Here is a 22,558-nt window from a genome sequence, read left to right on the forward strand (position 1 = left end):
GACGTAGGCAAATGGACGACAGTACCTGTGCGAAAATGATTCAATATTGAAAGCTCTTTCGTCACTGGAAAACGCGAACATATTTTTGGAACGTACTGTTTACTATGACCGTAAGATTACTATGACTGTATATGCGGTCTTGGATCTGTGTGCAGGACGGTTGAACTTCATTAGTAGAAGGGGTGGGAGTGAAGTACATTCAAAAACTCAGGTACAATAAAAATTGAAGTAAAAATAAAATGATGTCCCTGTATTAGCATTTAATAAAATTCACAAAAGCATTAATGTTAAAGTTCATATACACATTATTATTGTCCTTGAACTTAGAATTCAGGTGAAAGAGGACACACACCGTTCTCTCCTCATTGACCACTTCCCTGCTTCTAGACACGGCATGTATGATAGCCTACTGTAAACACGCTATGTACACACAACCTTACTGAAGCGAAAGACCACGTGTGTGATGCGTGTCCGACATTCTAGTTGCTAGTAAATAATAACACGTTAAATACCGCAGAAAAAGGCACTACCATATTGCAGATATTGCGTCCAGACACCGCACGCTTTCTCGACATCGACAAAAGAACGCAGTAAATGGTAGTGATGGATACGTTGCAGCTGTTGGCAATTGTTTTTTGTTGCTATGGACATGCTGCAGTTCGCCCGTCTCTTACATAGTGTTGTAGATAAGACCGATGTACACTGACTTGTAAACAGATAAAAATCTTTTGCTAAAACATAAAACTAACGGTCTACTTTCCGCAATATTTGGTGCGGAACATGAATGTTATTAAAAGATACTAAATACCATTTATCATGGAAGGACAACAGCATACATAAAGAATAGCCTTATTTCTTTGTGTGTATATCTCTTTACTGAAATATATACTTCTATAGTTGTGAAATATACACTGTGTCCCAAAAGTCATGGTAGGGTTTTAGATGATTATATTTTTTGAATGAATTGAGGTAGAAATGTAATATATTTGTGCCAGATGAAAATAAAATTCCCAAAGTTTTTCGTCTATAAGTTTGAGGCACTGAAAGAAACAAAAGACTGTAATAATCGAACAAATGTAATAATTGTCATTGTTAAAATTATTACAACATTTGAATCTGTGACTCGTGTACGACTTGAATTTCGTCGCGCATTTAATAAAGAACCACCACACGAGAATAACATTCGTCTTTGGGATAGACAGTTAAAAGAAACTGGAAGCCTACTGGAGAAAAAGTGTACTAGAAGACCATCGACAAATTGATGAAACGGTAGGAGCTATCCGAAAAGCAATTGTTCACAGTCCAAAGAAATCAGTTCGTAAATGTGGAAGACAACTAAGACTTCCGAAAAGAACAGTTCATAGAGCTTTAAAGAAAGTCTTCATCTGACTTCTTACAAACTTAGATTGTTACATACGCTTCATACAGATGATTATCACTGAAGACCGGATTTTAATGGGAATCCCTTTTCTTTATTTGAACACGAAACGTGAAATAACTAATTACGATGTTCGAAACTGTCTTCCACCGACCAAATTATGTGCTTTTGACTTCCCTTTTTTCCCCCCCATTTTAGTCCAAATTCTCTTTTTTTCCCCTTTTTAGTCCAAATGCCCTTTTTTACCCTTTTTAGTCCAAATGCCGCTTTTGACTTCCCTTTCCCCCCCTTTTTAGTCCAAATTCCCTTTTTTCCCCTTTTTAGTCCAAATGCCCTTTTTTACCCTTTTTAGTCCAAATGCCCTTTTTTCCCTTTTTTAGTCCAAATGCCCTTTTTTTACCCTTTTTTAGTCCAAATGCCCTTTTTTTACCCTTTTTAGTCCAAATTCCTTTTTCTCCTCTTTTTAAAAACATCTCTTATTTTGATCCTTTTTTGATGGAATATTGAAAACATTCAGATGATTTTGCTGTATATATATTTTTTTTTTCCGATATGCCTATAACTTCCTGAGCAGGCGAAAATAAATATCGTTCTTCCTCTGATTCCAGACATTCAAAATCTGATAAAGTGTGCTGATTTAGAGTTCAGGATAAAAAGAAAATTTTCGCCTCTGGTTTCAGTTGATGTTGAGCGGTCATTTTCTGTTCATTCATTCATTCATTCATTCATTCATTCATTCATTTATTTTATTCCATAGATCTTACATGAGCAATGAAGCTTTAAGATGTGGAACATGTCAACATTTTACAATATTACAATTACAATTTTTACAAATTTTTATAGTTTTACAATTTAGTAATTTTCTACAATTTTTACAATTTTGTACAATTTTTTTACATTTTTTTACATTTTGGCGAGATGTAGTGAGATGAGATGAGGTCCGAGGATTCGCCAAAATATTACCCGGCATTTGCCTTTTCGGTGGGGGAAACCTCGGAAAAACCCAACCAGGTAATCAAAACAAAGGGGGTAATCAAATCAAAAGACATTTATAAAGACATTCTGCATTCAACGAAGCAGAATCATATTGAATCATATTGAAATGTTGAATGTGATCAAATATCAATGTTTGTGCTATGTGTATCCATGAATGTGCTGAAGTGTAAAAATAGAACGAAATTTGTAGCTCAGCCACATGCTCATAATACGAGACGAAATGAAATTCTTAAATTAGTTGAACTTAAATATTTCACATCTGCTGCTTTACTACACAGTACAAATTATGGTCCACGGCTATATAATTCGATAATAAAATTTCATCCAGAATTGACTACTTTAAGCAATGAAATTTTCAGATCCAGAATTAAAAAATTTATATGACAGACTTCCCTGTATATATATTATGTACCATGTATTGTAAAACAAGTTTATTTCTATCCTAAGTGTATTTTTCTATTTTATCTTGGTTACTATATCAACATGACCTGCACTAATTATACTACTAATAATAATTTAATATTAATCCATCAATCTAAACATCGTCTCTTTTTTCACTCAGTTGTTATTAGTATTATTATTTACTAATTTTATTACAATCTTTATGTGAGCTTTTTTCTTAAGTATTTTGTCTGCAACGTATGTGTATCTATGTAACGGAACTGTCCCCGAACACGAGCTTTGCTCTTTCGGGGTATTTTAATGTAACGTTTTTATGTATATGTTATTATTAAATAAATAAATAAAAAAAATTAAAATAGCACCTTTTTGAGGGAGTAATAATACTCCTTTTTTAAGTCCTCTTTTGACTACCGGTGTATCAAATACAACACTTTCGTTATGTTGTGAAGAGATAAATGTAAGATTGTGTGTGCTATGTATATCCATGAATGTGCTTAAGTGTGTTTTGGGGAGTAATATAGTCCTTTTTCAAGTCCTTTTATTGGGCTATAACTTTCTTTTTTTTTTTTTTTTTTTTTTTTTTTTTTGTACTTTTTTGATGAAAAATTTTTCCTTCAAAATCCGGTCTCTAATTATTACAAAAGATATCAGTTTGCTGTGAATATGCTTATTGAAATGGACGACGACGAACAGTGTTAGGTCACAATAATAATAATAATAATAATAATAATAATAATAATAATAATAATAATAATTCAGAAGTAGATACATAAGTAGATAGACTATATTATTATTATTATTATTATTATTATTATTATTATGCTGTTATTATTAGACTTCAAGGACTCACCGTGGAGTAACAGTAACAAATATAAATGACACTCGAGAGGAAATTGAATGCAGAATGAATATGGGAAATGCCTGTTATTATTCGGTTGGAAAACGTTTATCATCCAGCCTGCTCTCGAAAAAGCTGTAAGTTAGAATTTATAAAACAGTTATATTACCGGTTGTTCTGTATGGTTGTGAAACTTGGACTCTCACTTTGAGAGAGGAACAGAGGTTAAGAGTGTTCGAGAATAAGGTGCTTAGAAAAAAAATATTTGGGACTAAGAGGGATGAAGTTAAAGGAAAATGGAGAAAGTTACACAACGCAGAACTGAACGCATTGTATTCTTCACCTGACATAATTAGGAACATTAAATCCAGACGTTTGAGATGGGTAGGACATGTAGCACGTATGGGTGAATCTAGGAATGCATGTAGAGTGTTAGAAGACCTGAGAGGAAAAGATCTATGGGAGGGAATAATATTAAAATAGATTTGAGGGAGGTGGGATATGATGCTAGGGACTGGATAAATCTTGCTCAGGATAGGCACCAATGGCGGGCTTATGTGAGGGCGACAATGAATCTCTGGGTTCCTTAAAAGCCATTTGTAAGTAATTATTATAGTAGATAAATTAGGTCAATGAGTGTTATTTTGGAACCCTCTGGTTACCAGTAGAGGCTGCAAGAAATGGGCTTTGGTAGATCAGCCTTACTAAGTTATATAAATAATTTTCAAAGTAGATCTAGTTTAAAAGGGTTAATTCGTTACATGAATTGCAATAGGCATTGAAATCTTTTTCATTTATCTCATATTAACACGAAATTAAGTGTGGACTTCTTCGAGTTCGACAGCTTCGTTGCTGAGCATAAGTTCCTATTTCGAAGGTCATTGTCGCCACTGTACACAGCTCACACTATATGAGTACTCCCGGGTAAAACCTCAAGAGTCCATTCAATGACGGATGCAGTGTCTGTCATATTAGTATATTGTGGTTTTGTTGGAAGTAGGTGAGTCCACTCGACAGATACATAGTGCGTCAATTGAAACGTCTGCGGTTCATTTGGCAACTCGTGTAGGTATATGACTCCATGCGACGGACAAGTGTCAATTCACATTTTCGAGTTTTATGTGAAAGCGAGTGTATGTGAGTCCACTACACGAATATGAATGAAGTGTCAACTCATGCAATTTATGCAGGCCCGGCTAGTAAAACAGTACCTTGCAAACTTTTATAAATATAGTTGTAATTATATTCAAAGATAAACCACACATGTTGGGCCAATTATACAGTGTTCATAGATTTGATAAGAAACGTAAAATTATATATTACAGTTATATGAACACTAATAAATATAAATATAATATATAAAAGTGAATGTGGGTATGTATGTATGTTCTCTATACAAATCTACAGGCTTTGACCGATATGTGCCAAAGTTTGCACATTTAACCTTCATAACCAGGAGAAAAACATAGGCTACATTAAAATTGTGCAAATAGACGGTAAATTGATTAAACAATAAAAACATTAAAATAAATGCGATCAAATATTCATGTTTAGTACTAAATTGCAATCTTCTATAGTCAATTGTTTTTTATTATTGTCTGTTGTATTCAACATCGACTTTCACGAGGCCATGGAAATTATAACATGAAATTAAATAACATTATTGATACAGCATGAAGGCTAAAATCTAGGCAATTCATGCAATAAATATCTTTACGCAGTCCAGGACCATATTATGAATTTCTCGATGTAGTTGTCGATAGTGAGCAAGCTGTGTTTTATTCAACTGAATTCTTGAATTCTTTGAGACTACAAGGATTGCTACCATATAATTGTTTTAATCCTTGATATTGAATCATCAATTTTACGAAATATTGCGAAATATTGACCCACAAAAATCATGCACTGGAACAAGAATTGGTGTGAAAAAACTCATTCAAAACGTAGCAATAGAAGTGACAATATTAACTGGGAAAACGAAAGGAGAAGATGTTTTTATCTCGCGTATTTCTATGATACCCACTAACATCCCTTTCGATTTTAAGTAATTGCAATTTCAGTGCGACTAGCATTAGTAATGCTATTTTATTCATAGTTTGGTTTCTTTATTATTTTATTTGTATTTCTGGTGATGTGGAAGAGAAGGCCTGATGGCCTTAATTACGTCAGAATAAATAAATAAACATATATATATATATGTATACAGTATATATACATACAAATTAAAACACATTTGAAAGTAAGACACGTGATGAATGTTTTCTTTCGTTGCCTGATGTGCAGTTGTTTTAAATTGACTTAATCCTTTCAAGCATTTGGCTAAGAAGTTCATTAATTCATGTAAGCGACGCTATGTAAAGATTCATCTTTATGGACGAGGAAAGCTTATTAAAGACAATTCGTTTTGGTTGTCTATAGTTGAGTTTCTGAGATTTCCGAAATGTCTAACAACCAGTTTAATTAAAAAAAAAAGAAGAAGCAAAAAGGACAACCCGGGCAAAGCCGGGTGCTTTCAGCTAGTATAATATAACTATTAAAAAATTTAGTAAAAGTCAGACATGTTTCGGAGATGCTTCTCCATCCTCAGTGACTTTACCACGACGCACAGTGGTCTAGAATGTAAATTTAGCGGGACATATTAATAACTTTTCAGCTACCTAACAGATTTTTATGAAATTTTACACAGTAGTTACTGGTAGCATATATGTTTTGTATGCAAGCTCTCGTTACATTGGTATAAGGGGAACTACCCCTTATAGGGGGGTGCATTTAGACAAAATTAGAAACTTTTCTCCTATCTGACAGATTTTTATGAAATTTTACAAAGCAGTTACAAGTAGCATATATGTTTTGTATACAAGCTCTCGTTACGTTGGTATAAGGGGAACTACCCCTTATAGGGGGGCGCATTTAGACAAAATTAGAAACTTTTCTCCTATCTGACAGATTTTTATGAAATTTTACAAAGCAGTTACAAGTAGCATATATGTTTTGTATACAAGCTCTGATTACGTTCGTATAAGGGGAACTACCCCTTACAGGGAGCGCAATTAGACAAAATTAGTAACTTTTCTCATATTTAACAGATTTTTATGAAATTTTACACAGCAGTTACAGGTAGCATATATGTTTTGTATACAAGCTCTCGTTACGTTGATATAAGGGGAACCACCCCTTATAGTGGGGGCGCAATTAGACAAAATTAGTAACTTTTCTCCTATTTAACAGATTTTTATGAAATTTTACAGAGCAGTCGCAAGTAGCATATATGTTTTGTATACAAGCTCTGATTACGTTCGTATAAGGGGAACTACCCCTTACAGGGAGCGCAATTAGACAAAATTAGTAACTTTTCTCATATTTAACAGATTTTTATGAAATTTTACACAGCAGTTACAGGTAGCATATATGTTTTGTATACAAGCTCTCGTTACGTTGATATAAGGGGAACCACCCCTTATAGTGGGGGCGCAATTAGACAAAATTAGTAACTTTTCTCCTATTTAACAGATTTTTATGAAATTTTACAAAGTAGTTACAGGTAGCATGTATGTTTTGTATACAAGCTCTCGTTACGTTGGTGTAAGGGGAACTACCCCTTATAGGGGGGCGCAATTAAACAAAATTAGTAACTTTTCTCCTATTTGATAGATTTGTGTGAAATTTTACAAAACAGTTACAAGGAACATATATGTTTTGTATACAAGCTCTGATTACGTTGGTATAAGGAGAACTACCCCTTTTAGGGGGCACAATTAGACAAAATTAGTAACTTTTCTCCTATTTAACAGATTTTTATGAAATTTTACAAAGTAGTTACAGGTAGCATGTATGTTTTGTATACAAGTTATCATCACGTTGGTCTAAGTGTAACTACCCCTTATAGGGGGGCGCAATTAGACAAAATTAGTAACTTTTGTCCTATCTAACAGATTTTTATGAAATTTTATACAGTAGTTACACTTAGTACATTTGTTTTGTGTACAAACTCTGTTTACGTTGGTATGAGCAGAAGTGCCCCTCACAGGGGGATGCATTTAGATAAAATCTTACGGGGGGGGGAATGTAACATTTTATTTACTATTGCACCTTTTGGACACTCGGAAAGCTTATTTGGTACATGATTAACAAGCTGTCATCTTGAATTCCCTGAATTATACTGCGGAAGCAGATTCGGTTCACAGATATTGAAATAACTGCAACCGAGAAAAATTGCACTACTGCACCTCGAAAGAACAGTGCTCATAAATTATTATTTCCGCAAATCTGCGCACCTTAAGAGTAGATTTAAAATAGAGGTAAATAGTGGAGGAAGTGAAAAAAAAATCATTTTTGGACGAACCAAAGGGTTTTTTTTTTTCTCTACCTTAGCAAAGTCTGCATTCAATGGTTATATTTATATTTTGTCCCGTGTCCATTCATGCTAATTTTACATGCTATAATAACATTCAATGTAACAAAAACAAACAGTGTTACACACCTAAAGTACTACTTGACATGTTGATACCAAATATGAATGGAATCGACCACTTACAACAGAGTTACAGCACAAGAAAACGGCAGACTCGCGGCGCTTGCTGAGTAAGAATACTGGGTGGCGAAATGTGGCATGTTACCGGCCTCTTATCTCGCTATGCAGCCACCTCCGCTGATTAAGATTATCAATTGAGTGTTACTCAGTTATATAGGAAAAATAATTTAAGGGTTTAATTTCATTTTTTTTACGTCATTTTTCTGCATTTGTCCTCCTAAATATGGATTTTAGACCACTGTGCGACGGCTAGTTCAGGTGATCGACCGCGTTGTCGCTTGGCTTAAAGGAGACTGTGTACATTAATATTGTAGTGTTAATTTTTTTAATAATGTAGGAAAGTACGAAATATCAGAGCTGAGAAGGCGTGCTATGGCGGCCGAACTCAGGCCCCAGTAAACACATCTGGTTTTCCACGATCCCGCACAATTCACCCCAGGGTTTGAATAGCATGGGTTGCAAACCGATGAGCTGCAAATGAAGGCTTATTGTCATTTCTGTTCTAAATGATTGATTAAATTGTATTCCCCGCTCCCACCCTGAATACATCACGAACTAAATTACTTATCACACACTTGCTGACCTACATGCTAATGAATAATGATCACTGACTATAAAACATTGAATTAGACCTATTACAGTAAAATAAATGCGAAGTTCACGAGTTTAGGTCCAATCGATTACGGAGTTTACTGTACCTATATGAGTGCCAGGAGGTGATTTATGACCTGTGTAACCTTATGATATCACCGCCGATAAGTCACACGTGTCTATCTCGACACATGCAGCAGGTGTTTCCCTAAACAAAACATGTTTTACAGCTTCGGCGTAGGAAAGTTACTAAAAAGAGAGGAAATGAGTATTGGAAGACAGATTTACAGTCTGTGTAGCGTAATGCGAGTCCGCTGTGTTTCGACCGTTTATTTATAACTTTGCCTTGTGTCGTGATTATGTAATCACTACAGTATGGATATTTATGGGAAAGAAATACTGAAATATACACGAAAATTTACATCAAATCTACTGAAATATGCAGTTACGATTAGTGTAATTAAAACCAAACAACTCATCACATAAAAATTTACCGCTGTTAAGAATGTGTTCTAAATTCAATGAATTACGCAAATAAAAAATGAGAAAACTGTCCCCATTGAGAGTTCTCTAACTTATGTTAGAACTAGTGCTATCGATCGAGCAAAATATTTAATCGATTAACTATTTCAATTTCTTATTGAATTTGGTATTCCCAAGAAACTAGTTCGATTAATTAAAATGTCTCAGTGAAACTTACAGCAGAGTCCGTATACGCCAGTTTCTATCTGATGCTTTTCAAATTCACTGCGGGCTAAAGCAGGGAGATGCACTATCACCTTAACATTTTAACTTCGCTCTAGAATATGCCATTAGGAAAGTTCAGGTTAATAGACAGGGTTTGGAATTGAATGGGTTATATCAGCTTCTTGTCTATGCGGATGACGTGAATATGTTAGGAGAAAATCCACAAACGATTAGGGAACACGCGGAAATTCTACTTGAAGTAAGTAAAGCGATAGGGTTGGAAGTAAATCCCGAAAAGACTAAGCATATGATTATGTCTCGTGACGAGAATATTTTACGAAATGGAACTATAAAAATTGGAGATTTATCTTTCGAAGTGGTGGAAAAATTCAAATATCTTGGAGCAACAGTAACAAATATAAATGACACTCGGGAGGAAATTAAACGCAGAATAAATATGGGACATGCGTGTTATTATTCGGCTGAGAAGCTTTTGTCATCTAGTCTTCTGTCAAAAAATCTGAAAGTTAGAATTTATAAAATAGTTATATTACCGGTTGTTCTGTATGGTTGTGAAACTTGGACTCTCACTTTGAGAGAGGAACAGAGATTAAAGGTGTTTGAGAATAAGGTTCTTAGGAAAATATTTGGGGCTAAGAGGGATGAAGTTACAGGAGAATGGAGAAAGTTACACAACGCAGAGCTGCACGCATTGTATTCTTCACCTGACATAATTAGGAACATACAATCCAGACGTTGGAGATGGGCAGGACATGTAGCACGTATGGGCGAATCCAGAAATGCATATAGAGTGTTAGCTGGGAGGACGGAGGGAAAAAGACCTTTGGGGAGGCCGAGACGTAGGTGGGAAGATAATATTAAAATGGATATGAGGGAGGTGGGATATGATGGTAGAGACTGGATTAATGTTGCTCAGGATAGGGACCAATGGCGGGCTTATGTGAGGACGGCAATGAACCTCCGGGTTCCTTAAAAGCCAGTAAGTAAGCAAATAAGTAAGTACTATTTGAATTTAATCGATTAATCGAGTTCTGATCGAGTTGAAAAAAAATTTAATATACTGTAATACACATTTATTGGTAAATTTAACTTGTGTTCGGTGAAAAGCGTAAGTATTAAATGTTGTCCTATATATGTATATATTTTATCGTTATATCACAAAACAACTATTTTAATTACTTACTAACATATTTATTATGAGGCTTGTAATTTATTGTGTCAATTTCTCCGGGAATTTTTGAGACAAACATAAATAAGAAAAAGTAAAAAGACTCACCTAGTTAATACTGCTTCATCCATGATTTTAAACATGTGAGTGCATTCACATGCTCCGAATTAAGTGCCGCTCTACGTTTAGTAACAATGTTTCCTGCATCACTAAACACGTAAAACATTTTTTTGTCAAGCACTTCTTCACGATCGTTCAATTTAAATCCAAACGTGTCACCGAGTTTATCTCTCAAATTCATATGACATAATGGAGTTTGCACTTTTCACAGACCACAGAAAACTGATTGTTTTTCTTTATCAAACTATACACACAATCGTCATATACAAACTCAGTACAGAAACTGCAGGCACCTGCAAAAGTACAGCGGTCGAAACAGAAGACTGGCCCCTATTGTAATCGAATTACCAGATTTTAGAAAGAGAAGGAGGTAGTTACACTCTCACTTGCACACAGTGTAGACATGGCTATTTTATAAGGGATGAGGGTGACGAATTCCAGAAAAGTATGCTAGGAAGATGAGCTGACAACAAGGTGGAAGTTTTCTTGGAAAACCATGAAACTTAATAAGGGTTTCGCATTGTGTTTCAACTTTCAATAGAGGTAGATAGGTCACTGTCATATCTCCGTCTCTTTCTGAAGTGTTCGTCTCCAAAGATTTTTCCTACGCTATATACTTGATTTAGAGTTAGAAAATAACAGTACTATTGTGCTTTTAAGTAAGCAATTTCCGAGAAAGAAATATTGTCGAAAATTTTAGTATGAGTATGTGTAAATAAAATAATAATTAATATCAACTACAACAGATTAATTTAATCGACTCGATTATTCGATTAAATAGTTTTGATCGATAATCTTACAACAGAAATTGATCGATTCATCGATTACATTAATCGATTAAATTCCACAACACTAGTTAGAACCAATAAAGAAGAAAAAAATAGAAGAAAGGAAACGAGGCTACAAGAAAAAATTGTTATTACAAGGATTTGCAAATTAGTTTTGGAAAAAATGGGTATTGGTAAAAATGCTTTGGGAAAAATACGAATTGGGAAACATTAAATGTGGGAAAAGAGGATTGGGAACAGTGAATTGGGAAGAATATGGAGGAATAATGCCGGCTATATCAGATAATCTGTATGTTGACTGGTTCCACAGTCGCAAACCTGTAGGAATATAGCTTGAGTGAAAGTGACATCCCTTACTTCAGATATTATATTCGTGCTCCTATTCTGTCCTCTGAATCTGAGTGAGTATTGCAGAAATGTTTCCTTCGAAACATTCCTAATTCACTGCAATGCTGATTATAGTGAAAAATAGGGCATTGCTGCAGTCTCGCTGTTGGAAAAAGCTATGAATTGAACAATCTTTTTAAAAAAACCAATCGTGTGAACTGTACACAATGTAAATAATTGAAGATACAAACAGTTATGTAAAATGTAAATAATACAATTACTATGTTAGTATTATATGTTCTGTGAACAAAATACTGTATTGTTCCAGAAAATGTAAATGTTAGTTTTTCTGTGCGATTGCTTTTGTATGTTCTCTGAACGACAATATGTTCAATAACACTGTTTGTTTATTATCACTTAGTGCCTTCATTAATGCCTGTTATTATTCGGTTGAGAAGTTTTTGTCATCTACTCTGCAGTCAAAAAAAATCATAGAAATAGAATTTATAAACCAGTTATATTGCCGGTTGTTCTGTATGGTTGCACTCTCACTTTGAGATAGGAACAAAGATTAAGGATGTTTGAGGATAAGGTTCTTAGGAAGATATTTGGGGCTAAGAGGGATGAAGTTACAGGAGAATGGACAAAGTTACACAACGCAGAACTGAACGCATTGTATTCTTCACCTGACATAATTAGGAAAATTAAATCCAGACGTTTGAGATGGGCAGGGCATGTAGCACGTATGGGCAATTCTAGGAATGCATGTAGAGTGTTAGTTGGAAGACCTGAGAGGAAAAGATCTATGGGAAGGAATAATATTAAAATAGATTTGAGGGAGGTGGAATATGATGCTAGGGGCTGGATTAATCATGCTCAGGATAGGGACCAATGGCGAGCTTATGTGAGGGCAGCAATGAATCTCTGGGTTCCTTAAAAGCCATTTGTAAGTAATTATTATAGTATATAAATTAGGTCAATGAGTGCTATTTTGGAACCCTCTGCTTACCAGTAGAGGCTGCTGGAAATTGGCTTTGGTAGATTTTATTTATTTTATTGGGTTATTTTACGACGCTTTATCAACATCTAGGTTATTTAGCGTCTGAATGAAATGAAGGTGATAATGCCGGTGAAATGAGTCCGGGGTCCACCACCGAAAGTTACCCAGCATTTGCTCATATTGGGTTGAGGGAAAACCCCGGAAAAAACCTCAACCAGGTAACTTGCCCCGACCGGGAATCGAACCCGGGCCACCAGGTTTCGCGGCCAGACGCGCTGACCGTTACTCCACAGGTGTGGATGCTTTGGTAGATCAGTATACTAAGTTATATAAATAATTTTCAAAAACGTATCTTATTTCAAATTAGGCCTACTTTAAGAGTGTTAATTCGTTACTTCAATTGCAATAGGCATTGAAATCTTTTCCATTTATCTCATATTAACACGAAATTAAGTTTTTGTCATCTAGTCTGCAGTCAAAAAATCTTAAAGTTAGAATTTATAAAACAGTTATATTACCGGTTGTTCTATATGGTTGTAAAACTTGGACTCTCACTTTGAGAGAGGAACATAGGTTAAGGGTGCAAATCAAGATTTCAGGTATAACTCCCTGTAAAGTTGATTTGAATAATTTCGAGGGAAAAATTGTTCCGGGGCCGGGAATCGAACCCGGGACCTTTGGTTTAACATACCAACGCTTTACCAACTGAGCTACCCGGGAACTCTACCCGGCACCGATCCAATTTTTCCCTCTGTATCTACAGACCTCAAAGTGGGCTGACAACCTTCAAGCATCCAACTTCGAGTGCACACTAACTCCGTGTGACTTAAATTGTGGTTTTCTGTTAACGAACAGTGACGTTTATATTATGCAAATCAAGATTTCAAGGGTGTTTGAGAATAAGGTGCTTAGGAAAATATGTGGGGCTAAGAGGGATGAAGTTACAGGATAATAGAGAAAGTTACACAACGCAGAACTGCACGCATTTTATTCTTCACCTGATATAATTGGGAACATTAAATCCAGACATTTGAGATGGACAGGACATGTAGCACGTATGGGCGAATCCAGAAATACATATAGAGCGTTAGTTGGGAGGCCGGAGGGAAAAAGACCTTTGGGGAGGCCGAGACGTAGAGGGGAAGATAATATTAAAATGGATTTGAGGGAGGTGGGATATGATGGTAGAGACTAGCAATGAACCTGCGGGTTTCTTAAAAGCCTTTTTGTAAGTAAGTAAGTGCCTTCATTAATCGTCATTATTATTACGCACGGATGAAGCCTATCAGACTTACTGGGTTACCTAAAGCTTAAGGTACGACTGTGCATGAGTGTTTTTGTAAGTTGACTGTACGTGCCTGATGCATCGCGCAACAGTAAACTAACGTAATGCTACACGTTGCGGACTAGAATAAGGAGTAACATTTGGACTGTACTCATAAGAATGCGTGTAATCACAGTTACATCGGACTGTCCCAGATAAAACCATCTTGTCCGAGACAGAATGTCCTTACTTACTTACTTACTTACTTACTTACTTACTTACTTACAAATAGCTTTTAAGGAACCCGAAAGTTCATTGCCGCCCTCACATAAGCCCGCCAGCGGTCCCTATCCTGTGCAAGATTAATCCAGTCTCTATCATCATACCCCACCTCCCTCAAATCCATTTTAATATTATCCTCCCATCTACGTCTAGGCCTCCCTAAAGGTATTTTTCCCTCCGGTCTCCCAACTAACACTCTATATGCATTTCTGGATTCGCCCATACGTGCTACATGCCCTGCCCATCTCAAACGTCTGGATTTAATGTTCCTAATTATGTCAGGTGAAGAATACAATGCGTGCAGTTCTGTGTTGTGTAACTTTCTCCATTCTCCTGCAACTTCATCCCGCTTAGCCCCAAATATTTTCCTTAGCACCTTATTCTCAAACACCCTGAACCTATGTTCCTCTCTCAGAGTGAGAGTCCAAGTTTCACAACCATACAGAACAACCGGTAATGTAACTGTTTTATAAATTCTAACTTTCAGATTTTTGGACAGCAGACTGGATGATAAGAGCTTCTCAACCGAATAATAACACGCATTTCCCATATTTATTCTGCGTTTAATTTCCTCCCGAGTGTCATTTATATTTGTTACTGTTGCTCCAAGATATTTGAATTTTTCCACCTCTTCGAAGAATAAATCTCCAATTTTTATATTTCCATTTCGTACAATATTCTGGTCACGAGACATAATCATATACTTTGTCTTTTCGGGATTTACTTCCAAACCGATCGCTTTACTTGCTTCAAGTAAAATTTCCGTGTTTTCCCTAATCGTTTGTGTATTTTCTCCTAACATATTCACGTCATCCGCATAGACAAGAAGCTGATGTAACCCGTTCAATTCCAAACCCTGCCTGTTATCCTGAACTTTCCTAATGGCATATTCTAGAGCGAAGTTAAAAAGTAAAGGTGATAGTGCATCTCCCTGCTTTAGCCTGCAGTGAATTGGAAAAGCATCAAATAGAAACTGACCTATACGGACTCTGCTGTATGTTTCACTGAGACACATTTTAATTAATCGAACTAGTTTCTTGGGAATACCAAATTCAATAAGAATATCATATAATATTTCCCTCTTAACAGAGTCATAAGCCTTTTTGAAATCTATGAATAACTGATGTACTGTACCCTTATACTCCCATTTTTTCTCCATTATCTGTCGAATACAAAAAATCTGATCAATAGTCGATCTATTACGCCGAAAACCGCACTGATGATTCCCAATAATTTCATCTACGTACGGAGTTAATCTTCTCAAAAGAATATTGGACAAAATTTTGTAGGACGTCAACAAAAGTGATATTCCTCGAAAGTTACTACAGTTGGTTTTGTCCCCCTTTTTAAAAATAGGTACAATTATGGACTCCTTCAGAATGTCCTTAGTATTTATTAATTTTTACGTACACTCTTCAACATCTACTTAGAGGATTTGATAAAGAACTGTTTTCAGGATATGGGAGGAATGATAGTAGGAGGAAGAAGAATAAAATGCATAAGATTTGCAGATGATATGGCGTTGTTAGCAGAAGAGGAAAGGAACTAAGGGATATGCTACTTGAGCTAAATAACAGCTGTGAGCAGTATGGGATGAAGATAAATGCAAATGAGATGAAGAGCAAGATCATAGGAAGAAAAATAAAGAAGATCAACTTTCAAATTCTAAACGAAGCAGTACAGCAAGTGGACAGCTTCAAATACTTGGGATGAACTATAACCTGTGACATGAGCTGCTGCCAAGAAGAAGAATCGCAATGACAAAGGAAGGTTTTAACAGAAAAAGGAGAATTTCTGGAGAAAGAACTAAGGAAGAGACTAGTGAAGTGCTTTGTACGAAGTCTAGCATTGTATGGGGCAGAAGCGTAAACATTGCGACGAAGTAAAGAGAAGCGAATAGAAGCATTTTAAATGTGAATATGGAGAAGAATGGAACGTATGAAATGGACAGACAGAATAAGAAATGAAGGTGTTGGAAAGAGTGGTTGAAGAAAGAATTATGCTGAAGCTGATCAGGAAGAGGAACAGGAATTATTTGAGTCACTGGCTAAGAAGAAACTGCCTACTGAAGGATACACTGGAAGGAATGGTGAACGGGAGAAGAGTTCGGGGCAGAAGAAGATATCAGATGATAGACGACATTAATATACAGTCAACTCCGGATATAGTGAACCTCTGCGGACCAGCATATTTCGTTTATTATATCCGAGGTTCACTAAAACCGAAGTGTCTGTTTTTATACTGCAAACAGTATTAATGCCCGTTTGGGACATCCCACGTTCAATATCAGTACTAATGTTTTCTTTATCTTCGAAATTAAACACTTTATGCTTCGACATCCTGACGTCCACAGTTCGAAACTTACATCTACTCTGACCCTGTAGGTAATGAGCACTGACCGATTTCGCACCTCTTCCCACTAGAGGTATGCCTACTGTGTACTCGGCCTTGGAATTTCCCAGGGTTCACTTTACAAAGATGCGGGAGGTAGGGTTGATGACCATTGTACTGTAATCCTTCTTGTATTTACTCTTTGGTCATCACTCTACTTCCTTTTACAAGGGGTCAGAACTAATCCTTCCTTTATCCCTCACTGCGTACACTATTCTCTTTAACATGTTTCAAACTGTCAAGGAAGCTGAACAAATCCTTTGTCTTTTAATGTACTTATGGAGTAGAAGGTTTGAGATTATGTTCTGAACATATTCTGGGAAGTTTATAGAAGAAAATTACCATTTTGGCCATTTTAAAATTACATTTTCTCGGGAAAGTTCTAGTTTTAGGTTCACCATAACCGAAGTCAGGGTTCACTATAATCGGAAATATTAATGTACTTTTTAATGCATGCAGATCGGGACCAACGACTTAGGTTCACTATAACCGAATGTCCACTATAACCGAGTTCACTATATCCAGAGCTGACTGTATATGGATCATATGAGGAGACAAAGTGTAAGGGAGAAAATAGGAAAGATTGGAGAATGCTGTGTTTGCAGAATTTGGACACACCACTATGTAATTATTGTTAAATAAAATAAATATTGTTTATGTTAATGTGAAAGAGATGCTGGATAACTTTCGGTGTTGGACCCCGGACTCATTTCACCGGCATTATCACCTTCATCTCATTGAGACGCTAAATAACCTAAGCTGTTGATAAAGCGTCGTAAAATAACATACTAAAAAAGAGATATCTGATTTCTGAATTTACGTACTGTATACGTGCCATTTCTTAAAAATATACAAACAGACTGCTCGGAGAATCACTTCGTGCAGTGAAAACTATACGGAAAACAAGATCGCAGAAATGGCAGTGAAACCTCCGTTCGTATTGTTTGAGGAAGGAGCTGCAAAGTGTCGCTCTCGTAATTAGACTCCGTATTCAACGACGGTAATCCGCTCCATCCAGAAATAACCATCTGAACACAGACTCCGGAGAGAAATGATATTCGCAGCGGACTCATTGGCTTGACGATCCCGCTGCGGTTTACGTATTGATTGCCAGACTGTTAACAGGATTTCAGCTCTGGATCCTGTTCTGCGAGATGGTATTGCAGGAGAACCGGAGAGTAAATAAACAAGGCTTTCTGGGAACATTCTCTGACGCCTGAGCTTCTTTCACGGAAAAAAGATAAATTTTGAAAGATGGGAGCAATTTCTTTAAAAATGTTTATCAGTCAATGTCAGTCAAAATGTCAATGTCAAACTTCTTGCTACAACATATGGGTAGTAAGTTATATAATATATGCTTATATGTTAAGAGTTCTATTTAAACTCTGAGGTTTGTAGTAAATTATTATTATTATTATTATTATTATTCATAGATTTCAAAAAGGCATATGACTCGGTTAAGAGAGAAGTTCTGAATGATGTTCTTATTGAATTTGGTATTCCCAAGAAACTAGTTCGATTAATTAAAATGTTCTCAGTGAAACGTACAGCAGAGTCCGTATAGGTCAGTTTCTGTCAGATGCGATTCCAATTCACTGTGGGCTAAAGCAAGGAGATGCATTATCACCTTTAATTTTTAACTTTGCTCTAGAGTATGCCATTAGGAAAGTCCAGGATAACAGAGAGGGTTTGGAATTGAACGGGTTACATTAGCTGCTTGTCTATGCGGATGACGTGATTATGTTAGGAGAAAATCCACAAACTATTAGGGAAAATACGGGAATTTTACTTGAAGCAAGTAAAGATATAGGTTTCGAAGTAAATCCCGAAAAGACAAAGTATATGATTATTTCTCGTTACGAGAATATGGTACGAAATGGAAATATAAAAATTGGAAATTTATCCTTTAAAGAGGTGGAAAAATTCAAATACCTGGGAGCAATAGTAGCAAACGTAAATGATACTTGGGAGGAAATTGAACACAGAATAAATATGGGAAATGCGTGTTATTATTCGGTTGAGAAGCTTTTATCATCCAGTCTGCTGCCAAAAAATCTGAAAGTTAGAATTTATAAAACAGTTATATTACCGGTTGTTCTTTATGGTAGTGAAATTTGACTCTCAATTTGAGGGAGGAACATAGGTTAAGGGTGTTTGAGAATAAGGTGCTTATGAAAATATTTGGGGCTAAGAGGTATGAAGTTACAAGAGAATGGAGAAAGTTACACAACACAGAACTGCACGCATTGTATTCTTCACCTGACATAATTAGGAACATTAAATCCAGACGTTTGAGATGGAAAGGGCATGTAGCACGTATGGGCGAATCTAGAAATACATATAGAGTGTTAGTTGGGAGGCTGGAGGGAAAAAGACCTTTGTGGAGGTCGAGACGTAGATTGGAAGATAATATTAAAATGGATTTGAGGGAGGTGGGATATGATGATAGAGAATGGATTAACCTTGCTCAGGATAAGGACCTATGGCGGGCTTATGTGAGGGCGGCAATGAACCACCGGTTTCCTTAAAAGCCAGTAAGTATTATTATTATTATTATTATTATTATTATTATTATTATCATTATCATTACTTCTTAATAAAATATTTGCGATAGACTATACATAAATAAAATTGAAAGTATGAGGAAAACGTGCCTTCTTCTTTAAGAATACCTATTGAATATTGGCTGTTATAAAATCGTATGTGTTTTGTTCAATTTACAACGCTGTTTAAAATCGATTAAATTTCGATTAACCGATTAGGTCATCAATAAAATGTTTAAATCCTCACTAGTGGAGAAACATACGAGGATTATAAAACATTGGCAAGATCGGTACTAACTTATGGTTGTGAGGCCTGGACTTTGAGGGAAAGAGATAAAACCCGAATAGTAGCCAACGAGATGAAATTTCTGCGAAGAACAGCTGGCTATACTAGATTAGACTTCAAGAGGAACGAAGATCTCATTCAAGAGCTTGAAATATCTTCTGTTTTGGATTACATCTATAGTGACAGAAGTAACTGGCAGCAACATGTTCACCGCATGGACAGGACTGGCATTCTTCGTCAAATTTCTACCTACTGTCCAAGAGGGAAGAGAACACTAGGAAGACCTTTAAAAAGATGGCTTGAGACCGTAAAGGGCCATTACTTGTTGGGACGATGATGATGATTAATCGATTGAAGGGATCCGGTTAAGCCATCAATATTTTTTAACTATCGACGTCTCTGTTTTATTATTATTAATGAATGCAAGTTTACTCTAATTTGTAGAGCAAATCTTTACCACTTCAAAGAGTTGGCTTCAAATGGAGTCTAGTTTAAGAAGAATTCTACCACATCACAGTGATTCGGAAGTGAAAAATCCTTCCAAAATTCAAATATTCTGCTATAAATTAAAACATAATTATTCTTTATACATTTCGTTTAATAAATAATTGGTGCACAATTTAGTGATTAGAAGTTGTGCACCGACATTTCTCCTAGTCCTGAGGTAGAAATTTTACATGAAAATATATGACTTCGTCGAGAATCGATTCCGGACTGACTAGTCTGGAGGCAGACGCGCTACTACAGAGCTAACTCGGCGGACTTATCACTAAAGCGCGGACCTCGTTGCCTTTTCATTGCCTGCTGCCGCGATACAAGTTGTCTGCACAAGGGCTATACCGAGAGTCTGACGTCACGTCCACATCACTCGCGATGGGTACGGCGTCTCAACGCATTCTCAATACGTACAGCAGTCGGTCGGGCACGTGTAGACCGTGCAGAGTTGTAAACAAGAGTGTCAAGACGTAAAGAAACAGAAGTTGTTACAAGATGTGGAGGAATTTGGCCGTGATTATTTCACTATAAAATTAATAAATATATTTTGCAAAGTATGCCATATACAATTTAAAGGCCACAGAAAAACTTTCATCCAAAAGCGCTGTAATTATAAACAACATAAAAAGGTATAATGCTGTTTGGCAGACATGATACATCATCGAGTTCAAATTCATATAAGCGTACTCGGAGACAGTTTTGTAGCGACCTCTGCGATATGATGGTAAGTTGAAATATTCCGTTACACAAGTTACAAAATGCTATTTTCAAATCATTTCTGCAGAAATATACTGGGCGAAACGTTCCATACGAGTCAACTCTACGCAAAAGATATTTATCGCAGTGCTATGATTATGTCATCAACAGCATTAGGAAATCTGTCGCAAATAATAAAATATGGGTATCTGTTGTACATAAAAGATGTTTACAAAGATGTTCCCACAACAATAAAACAACTAGAATCGTCAACCCTCGAAATGTCCAGTGGCCTCCAACTCGTAGAACATTTGTGCCAAAGTCTGTGTGAAGCAAAACCACATCCAAGTTTGGAACCGGTTAAGCCGAAATTTGGGACCGTGTTGAAAAAGAACTGTGGATTTTCAGCAATGTGTGAAATAAGAGATATTTTGTCGGTTAATGGCGAGCCCTCAGATGATACGTGTGACAGCTCATATTTTCGTTTCGTACCATTCATGTCTTGCGATGTGGAACGCACATTTTCTCAGTTCAAAATGTTTCTAAGTGATAGGCGACGAGGTTTTTCTTTCGATACTTTACGGAAATGTATTGTTCTTTATTGTAATGGAACTGTGGACGTGCCAATAGATGAATCATAAATGAAAACTGTTGTACAGTTTTGCATTCTATTAATAATGTAATGTTATTAAAGTTCTAAGGATGTGTTACAATGCATTTATTTACAACAACGATGTCACGTAAAGAAGGTGCAACTTTGTCCTTCACCGCACTGAACCTGTACAACGGAGGGAACGACCTATCTTTCCCTCCCATCACACAAGAAACTAGGCATACATCACAATATCCAAGCGCAGGTAACTTAATGAAAGCGGGCAATGAAGACCGTGCTTTACTTACCACAATAAGTACAGGGACATCATTTTATTTTTACTTCAATTTTTATTGTACCTGAGTTTTTTAATGTACTTCACTCCCACCCCTTCTACTAATGAAGTTCCAAATGTCCTCCAGACAGAATCAAGGCGGCATATAGTAAACCGCACTGAGTTAGTGAGTATAGTATGTTCCAGAAATATGTTCGCGTTTTCCAGTGACGAAAGAGCTTTCAATATTGAATCGTATTTTCGCACAGGTACTGTTGTCCGTTTGTCTACGTCGCATCCCGATTTCCCCCACCTGGTTCTGGACGTTTACGTAATATTATACAACTGTTTAAAATAACTTAAATAAAAGGGCCTCGTTAAGTAATTAACTGTCACGTGATTTCCCCCTTTCTACGATCCTGCGGCATAACCACTTGGACGGACAGTAGATAGCATGTCTGAGTAATTTTATCTTTTCGGGCAGAAGTGAAGATTGAATTTACAGTAAGTAAGGTACTCTTTCATAGAGTAGGTACAGAATTAGTTCAACATGAATTTATTATTATTATTATTATTATTATTATTATTATTATTATTATTATTATTATTATTATTAGTACGAAGGACGAAACTGGCAATTGGAATTAGATGCAATAGTCTATAGTGCGATAATTTGCACAAAAGAACTGAAGCCTGTATCGAAATGAACGGCCACCACTTTCAAAAATGTGTTTAAATATCCATATTATGATTATTTTCAATTTAACTTCATTCTCTATATCGTACGCTAATGTGCTGTAGACAGTACCTCTAATATACACTGTATAATGAATACGTTCGCATGGATAACTCAGTTCGTGAGTAAAAACACTTATTGTTAATACTGTA

General features: G+C 36.0%; 1 non-coding gene across 1 annotated transcript; it reads right to left on the reverse strand.

The window, feature by feature from the left end:
- Window positions 1-13,494: 13,494 nt before the first annotated feature.
- TRNAN-GUU (transfer RNA asparagine (anticodon GUU)) lies at window positions 13,495-13,567 on the reverse strand. The gene has a single exon. It is a non-coding gene; the product is annotated as a tRNA-Asn (tRNA).
- Between the last annotated feature and the right edge of the window lie 8,991 nt (window positions 13,568-22,558).

This window comes from Periplaneta americana, chromosome 3 (assembly GCF_040183065.1).
Source record: "Periplaneta americana isolate PAMFEO1 chromosome 3, P.americana_PAMFEO1_priV1, whole genome shotgun sequence".
NCBI classification, from domain to species: domain Eukaryota; kingdom Metazoa; phylum Arthropoda; class Insecta; order Blattodea; family Blattidae; genus Periplaneta; species Periplaneta americana.